The sequence below is a fragment of the Rhinolophus sinicus genome, chromosome X, assembly GCF_036562045.2.
Source record: "Rhinolophus sinicus isolate RSC01 chromosome X, ASM3656204v1, whole genome shotgun sequence".
Classification (NCBI taxonomy): domain Eukaryota; kingdom Metazoa; phylum Chordata; class Mammalia; order Chiroptera; family Rhinolophidae; genus Rhinolophus; species Rhinolophus sinicus.
The window spans coordinates 103,426,278-103,434,704 of NC_133768.1; the positions used below are offsets into that span (position 1 = coordinate 103,426,278).

The following is an 8,427-nucleotide window of genomic DNA, read 5'->3' on the forward strand; positions in this document are numbered from 1 at the left end:
GAGACCCGGCTCAGATGACTAGGGAGATGATGCCACTCGGCCCCACAGGACACCTACTACATAAGGCCACCCAGCCAAGACTGGAAGACATAGCAGATCTACCTAATACATAGAAACAAAAACAGAGAGGCAGCCAAAATAAGGAAACAAAGAAATGCATCCCAAATGAAAGAACAGGCCAAAACTCCAGAAAAAGAAGTAAACAAAATGGATGCAAGCAACCTACCAGATACAGAGTTCAAAAAAATGGTCATAAAGATGCTCAAGGAACTTAGTAAGAACTTCAAGAAAGAGATAACAAGCACAAAAAAGGCTGTAGAAACCATAAAAAAGAACCAGTCAGAAGTGAAGAATAGTATAACTGAAATGTAGAATGCATTAAAAAGCATCACCAGCAAACTAGATGAACCAGAGGATTGATAGTGATTTGGAAGACAAGATAGCAGCAAACACCCAACTGAAACAGCAAAAAGTAAAAGAATCCAATAAATGAAGATAGTTTAAGAGATCTCTGGGACAACATTAAGCATAACAACATTTATATCATAAGGGTACCAGAAGAAGAAGAGAGAAAGCAAGGGATTGAGAACCTATTTCAAGAAATAATGCCTGAAAACTTTCCTAACCTGGCAAAGGAAATAGTCATACAAGCCCAGGAAGCTCAGAGTCCCAAACAAGATGAATCCAAACAGGCCTACACCAAGACACGTTATAATTAAAATGGCAAAGTTTCAAGACAAAGAGAGAATCCTAAAAGCAGCAAGAGAAAGACAACTAGTAACTTATAAGGGAGCTCCCATAAGATTGTCAGCTGATTTCTCAATAGAAACTTTGCAGGCCAGAAGAGATTAGCAGGAAATATTCAATGTAATGAAAAGCAAGGACCTACCCAGATGACTCTACCCAGCAAAGCTATCATTTAAACCAAGATGACTCTACCCAGCAAAGCTATCATTTAAAATCAAAGGATGGATAAAGAGCTTCCCAGACAAGAAAAAGCTAAAGGAGCATATTACCATCAAATCAGTATTACAAGGAATGTTAGAGGGACTTCTACAAGATGGAAAAAAAAAAGATCAAAATTATGAATAATAAAATGGCATTAGCTACATATCTATCAACAATTATTTTAAATGCAAATGGAGTAAATGCTCCAATTAAAAGACATAGAAGGGCTGAATGGATAAGAAAACAAAATCCTTACATATGTTGTCTACAAGAGACTCACTTCAGATTGAAAGGGACACACAGAAGGAAAGTAAAGAGATGGTAAAAGGTATTTTATGATAATGGAAACAAACAAACAAACAAACAAACAAACAAAAGCTGGGGTAGCAATACTTATACCAGACAAAATAGACTTTTTAAAATAAAGGTTATAACAAGAGATAAAGAGGAAACTAGTAATTCCACTTCTAGGTATTTATCCAAAGAAACGCATAACGCTACTTTGAGGCGATGTGCACATCCATATGTTCATTGCAGCATTGTTTCCAATAGCCAAGATGTGGAGGCAGCCTGGGTGTCTGTCAAGGGATGAATGGATAAAGAGTAGGTGGTACATATATACAATGGAATATTGCTCAGCCAGGGAAGGGAATGGATTATTACTATCTGTGGTGGCACAGATGGGCCTGGAGGGTATTGTGCTGATTGGAGTATGTCAGACAGAGAAAAGCAGATACAATGAGATTTCTCTTATATGTAGAATTTAAAGAACAAAATAAACAAACGAAACAGAAACAAACTCATATATACAGAAAGCATTTTGATGGTTGCCAGATGGGAGGGGAATTTAGGGTGTGGGTGAAAAAAGGGGCAGGGATTAAGCAGTACACATTGGTTGTTACTAAGTAGTTATGGGGATGTAGGGTATAGCATAATAAATATAATCAATAATATTGTAAGTGCTATGTATGGCATTAAATGGGTACTAGAATTGTTGGGGTGATAGATGGGAGGGGTTTGGGGGCAGGGTTAAAAAGGTGAAGGGATTAAGAAGTACAAATATGTATTTACAAAATAGTCATGGGGATATAAAGTAGAGCATAGGGAATACAGTCAATGATATGGCAATAACTATGTATAGTGCCAGGTGGGTACTACACTACTCAGGGGAATCATTTCTTAAGTTATATAAATGTCTAACCACTGTTCTGTACACCTGAGATTAATATAACACAATATTGAAGTTCAGCTGTATAACTGAAAAATTAAAAATGGGGGAAGGTGAAGGGGAATAAGAGGTCCAAATTTCCAAGTATAAAACAAGTAAGTCATGGGGATGTAATGTACAGCACAGGGAATATAGTCAATAATATTGTGATAGCGTGGTACGGTGTCAAATTGTTGTTGGATTTATCATGGTGGTCACTTCTTTAGGTATATAAACGTTGAATAACTGTGGTATACCCCTGAAATTAGTATGATATAGTATGGTAGCTCTATTTTTAATAAAAATCTTTTTAAAAATTAAAAATACAACTACCTTATGACTTAGCAATTTCACTTCTGGGTATTTATCCAAAGAAATCCAAAACACTATTTTGAAAAGATATATGCACCTCTGCGTTCATTGATGCACTATTTGCAGTAGCTAAGATATGAAAGCAACCCAAGTGCCCATCAATAGACGACTGAATAAAAAAGAGGTGGTACATGTATACATTGGAATATTATTTGGCCATAGAAAAGAATGAACTCGTACCATTTAGAACATGGATGGACCTAGAGGGTATTATGCTAGGTGAATTAAGTCAGACTGAGAAAGACAAATACCATATGATGACACTTATATGTGGAATCTAAAGAACAAAATAAATGAACAAACAAAACAGAAACAGACTAATAGAAACTCAGAACAAACTGATGATTGCCAGAGGGGAGGGGGCTAGGGGAGCTGGGTGAGAAAGGTGAAGGGATTAAGAAATATACATTGGCAGTTGCAAAATAGTCATGGGGATGTAAATTGCAGCTTAGAGAATATAGTCAATAATGTTGTAACAACTATGTGTAGTGCCAGGTGGGTACTAGACTTACGGGGGGATCACTGCATAAATTAAATAAATATAAATGTCTAACCACTATTCTGAACACCTGAAACTAATATAAAGTAACGTTGAATGTCAGCTGTAACTTTAAAAAGAAATTGTAAATAATCTTTAAAAATAAAGTAATTTTTGGTAAAAAAAGGAAACATGCCCCCCCACACAAAAGCAAGCAAATAAAAACTCAGCTTTATGAAGAAAACTGTAGTTAATTAAGAGATGATTGCAATTAAAGACCTTAGAAATGGAGAAGCTGGGGGAGAGGGTAGTCAGTTACATTTGAACACATTGAAGCATAGAACTAATAATAAAAGAAAATGTGGAAATTATAGTTATGGAATTGGATGTGCATATTAGAGACCTTGGTATATCAAATTAATGACAGAATTCACAAAAACTGTGAGGTGAGGAGGCAGGAAAATGGGAAAAAAATGTGAGAGCTAATGCCCTCATCTTTCACAGTGAGCAGTCAATTAATACTACACAAAAAGGAATCATTTAATTAAAACTAATAATAACTCCAATTTTTTCATGTTTATTTTATTTCTCTCTGAGGGATATTTTAAGAAATACTGTCTCTTATGGTAAAGAAGAATGTTATCTAAAGTGAAACATTTTTTTCAGTTTACTTTCCTTTTCTTGAATTTGAATAAAATTGTACTTATACGTCATTGTATTGATATTTCTATCTAGATATAGATGTACAGAAGATGTTGGAATAATGTATTCCTAATTGCCAAGGTTCTTTTTGTATGTGTGTGTGGTAGGACTTTTTTTTTTTTTATAGGAGGGCGTGGCTCACAGTGGCCCATGCCCATGCAGGGATCGAACCCGCGACCTTGGTATTATTAGCACCACGCTCTAACCAAGATAACCTGACTCCCCTGTTCTTTTCATTTTTAATGGTGTCACTATACCACTTTTACAGAAATAGTAAACTGATTTTTCTTTAAAAATATAGTTTGAAATAAGCATAAGCTCGACTGCTAGTTGAAAGCATTGAATGAAAGTCAAGTTCAAGACCCAGTTCAAGTTTCAGATGCACCTCTACTACACAATGTGACATTAGGCAATGCAACGAACTCTATAGAAATTAATTTTCACATTTGTAAAGTTGTTTTTTCTGGCTCTAACATTACTATAACTTCATAGAATTTTCCAGCACCATTTTAAGCCTGAATTCCCCCAGAAAAACAACAACAATAATATGAGAGAAGGGCTTTCATGCAGGCAGTTTATTTGGGGATGTAATCCCAGTGAACAAGAATAGGGGTTCAGTGAGTGTAAAATGGGAAAGGAGGAAAAAATAATACAGGCGTATGATATCGATCTGGTAACTGGTAATGGTTGTAGGCATTCCCTGTAGCTTCATCCCACCATGAGTTGCTGTATAGAACACTTCTCCAAATTTTTCACACAGGAGAGAAAAGGAAACATTTATTCAACAGCAGTTCTAACTCTGCCCTGGCCAAGTGCTAACCCACTGGTATGATTGGCATAGAAAAAATAAGACATCCAGTTACTCCTGAATTTCAGATAAGTAATTTTTTTAGTATATCACAAATATTGCATGGTACATACTCATACTTAATAGTTATTCATGGTTTATCTGAAACTCAAATTAAATTGGGTCTTGGGTATTTTTATTTGTGAAATATAGCAACTCTACCCATGAGATTCTAAGAGCATCAGGGAAGCACAATCGCAGAAAGCAAGAGGTACATGGTACAAGCTCAGGTGCTGCTGAGGTGGGATGTTATCAGATTATACAGACGGTGCCCAAAAAAATGTATACACATTTTAAGAAAGGAAAACTGTATTAAAATTGTAATACTCAGTATATACCAATAAAAAAAGATGAATACAAGTCACGTTTGACTTCTGCAATTACAAGAGGTGCTCAAAGTGGTTACCATCAGCGTCCACACACTTCTGATTGCAGCGAACTACTGCTTGAGCAACATTAACCAAAGTGTCCACTTGTATACATTTTTTGGACACCCTTGGTATATACCTGTACAAACTGACTGCCTCAGCAGCCTTGGCAGGTTGAGCCAAGAAGTGCCATAGGGCACCTGTGGGAATTAGAGAAAATAACCAATATCAACGTGGTGTTTTCTAATCTATATCATGAAACAAAATATGAGGTGATATCATCATCATCATCATCATCATATCAATGGCTTGCTTTAAAATTTGGCTGTCTTGGTACAAATCAGATTATTCAAATTGCAGGTTGTCTATAAATAAGCATAAGCTAATTGTATTAAGAAAGATGAACAGAATGTCTCAAATTTCTTTTGGCTTTCAGGTAAGAGCTTCCGGAATATTTGTTTATTCAAAATATTTTCTCATGTACAGTTGGTTTGACCATTTCTTTGGTCGAAACTGATTTGCTGTGATAAAGCATGCTACTTTTCTGCTTACCAGGAAGTTGTTGTTAGTATGTACTTTTTACTTGGTATGGTAGGCCGATGTGAAGAGTCCTCACAGTATGCCTAAAACACAGGATTCTCCAAGTAAATGGTAAAGTCTCTTACCTGTAAGTGTTTTTTTAAAACTTGTCTCTCCACCTTCCAAAGAGCAGTTTTTCCATTCAGTCATGGAGAGGATAAATTATTATCCTTTTCCTAGAAATACACAGCCATCAATGTACAGTCAATTTTCAGGATGACCCTCCATATTATTTATGAACTCACTAGATTCTTCTGCTGCATCCATTACTTTCTCAAAGTATATGACTTATAGATTCCTGCAGAAGAATGCTTTTACTGTCTGGCCTAGGAAGTCATTCTGGCAGAAGAGCTGTCATTCCCTTGATATTTTTTCCTCGTAAGGTACATAGTTCTTTTAGGAACTTTCCCTTTCACCGCCTCCCCCAATCCTCCAGTACTTTATCTCTTCTACAGAAGTGTAGCTTTTCATCATGATGATCTGAAAACTCTCCCTTATCTACTACTTGCAAACCCCTATGCTATGTGTTGGGGGTGGGTATAAGAGTCATTGGGTGGTAAGAACGTATGTTTTTTTTTTTTTAATCAAAATGTATTTATTTAATATATTCACCACAGGGTTTCAACCAGAGATTTAATTTAAAAACAGAAACAAAACCAATATGACACCACAAGTGAAGGTCCAGAGTCCTATACAGAAATTAAGGAAAGGACAGACCATCTAAGGAAAAAATAAAAGACAGCACAATGAGAGAGATGCTGGACAGCCCAGGTCAGGGCTCTTGGCTGGAGACCTGCTTTGCGTAGGTTTCTTTTTTTTTTTTTTCTTTTTTTTTTTAAGGGGAACAGGACTTTATTAGGGAACAGTGTGTATTTCCAGGCCTTTTTTTTCCCCAAGTCAAGTTGTTGTCCTTTCAATCTTAGTTGTGGAGGGTACTGTTCAGCTTCAAGTTGTTGTCCTTTCAGTCTTAGCTGTGGAGGGCGCAGCTCAGCTCCAGGTCCAGTTGCCATTTTTCTAGTTGCAGGGGGCGCAGCCCACCATCCCTTGCGGGAGTTGAACTGGCAACCTTGTGGTTGAGAGGACGCGCTCCAACCAACTGTGCCATCCGGGAGCTCAGCGGCAGCTCAGCTCAAGGTGCCGTGTTCAATTTTACTTGCAGGGGGAACTGCCCACCATCCTTTGTGGGACTCGAGGAATTGAACTGACAACCTTGTGGTTGAGAGCCCACTGGCCCATGTGGGAATCGAACCGGCAGCCTTGGAGTTAGGAGCATGGAGCTCTAACTGCCTGAGCCACCGGGCCGGCCCTGCGAGGTTTCTTGCATGTACTTCTTAAAGGCTGTGGCGTTTTTCCAGAGCTCGGCAGCATGTGCGTTCAAAGGGCTATCGATGTTGGGTTCTCCTAGCAGGCTTTGCATGGAGAGCGGGATGGTCCTGACGTCATACAGGGCAGACCACTTGTCTTTCAGGATGTCCAGGCAGAGGTTACCCTGCGTGTCCATGTTGGGGTGGTAGCAGGACATGAGGAACTTCACCTGGGCGCGTTGTAAGGGTAACCACTAGGGAAATCTAGGGAGAGCTTATACCTCAGGTCTTCATATACTGTGCCAGCTGCTCCATGGATGTTCCCCACCCATTTGAAAAGGTTGTCTGATTCAGGGAGGGCAGAAATTCCTTTATGACCAGATACCACGAGGGTCATCAGCTCCTGATGTAACCTCTTGCCCAACGAACCTTGAGTGGCAGCCCCGCTGGGCTCCGATCCTTTACAGGCCGGGCGGCAGTGACACTGGTGGTGGCTGGGTTGAGGTTCTGCGAGGCCATCTGGGAGGCACTGGCAGGGACACAGGAACTTGGAGAACACAACTGGAACATGCCGTTTTTAAAAATCAGGAACTTATTTTCAGTAGTCAAGCTGAATCAACTATAAATTCATTAGGTGTATTTAAAATCCAGATTTAATTTCATAGATAACCCAGAAACTATTCACTGTACACGATAAAAAAAAAGTCCAGTTATTACAGAGCATCTGCCCTGAGCCAATAGACTTTGCAACATACGTATGGTCAGTAAAATATCTTTTATAGACACTGTTACATATTCCTGCACTAATTGTTATTTAATCGCTAATGAATTATGTCCCTCAAAATAATTTGTTTTAGTGAGAGAATATTGGCCTTTGATGCAAACATTATGTCATTTCATCACAAAGAATCTGTTTGATACAATTTTTAAACTAGTTTGTCCATTAATTATATCAGCTTATTACCATATCCTATCCGCTTATTTTCAGCAATGACATTGTAGTATATTTTTGTGACTAGATGGATGTAAGACTACAAAAGAAGGCGGACATCTGACCATATTCCACATCGCTTAGCGTCCGCAATTAATTAGTGTCCATTAATTCCTAGGTATTTTGGAAATGAATGGACAGCTAGTGTGTGATAGCACATGTTATACACCACTGCAGTATAAACTAATTGAGCCCTTGAAAATAAATGAATAGGTATTTGGATTCCAAATCTGTAATGCCAGCATGACTCTCTGGCCAAGAAACAAGGCAGGCTGAGACGTGGCTGCTCTCTTGGTGCAGCAAAATATTAACATAGGCTTCCAGGCACTTGCCATGACCGCATCCCCCACCTGGCTACAGGCTGGCATCTTCAGGAGAGGAAACATTACAGAATCTCCAGCTGACTCTTAGCTTTCCACTTCTGACATGGCAATGTTTTCCCGTTTATCTTTCATGCTGTTCACATTTTTTCTTTCCTCTCCCTCTGGCTGCCTTACACTCTCAACTATCAATATTCCCTAATACACTTGAAAATTGGATTATTGTTTACATACATACCATCCTTTAGCTTTTTAAAACTCAGCACCACAGCATGAACATATGTTCATATTCTTAAATAATCCCCCACAGC

General features: G+C 38.4%; 1 pseudogene; it reads right to left on the minus strand.

Annotated features, from left to right (window-relative positions):
• Positions 1-6,780: 6,780 nt before the first annotated feature.
• Positions 6,781-7,324, minus strand: LOC109456643 (ubiquitin-conjugating enzyme E2 C; annotated as a pseudogene).
• Positions 7,325-8,427: the final 1,103 nt, after the last annotated feature.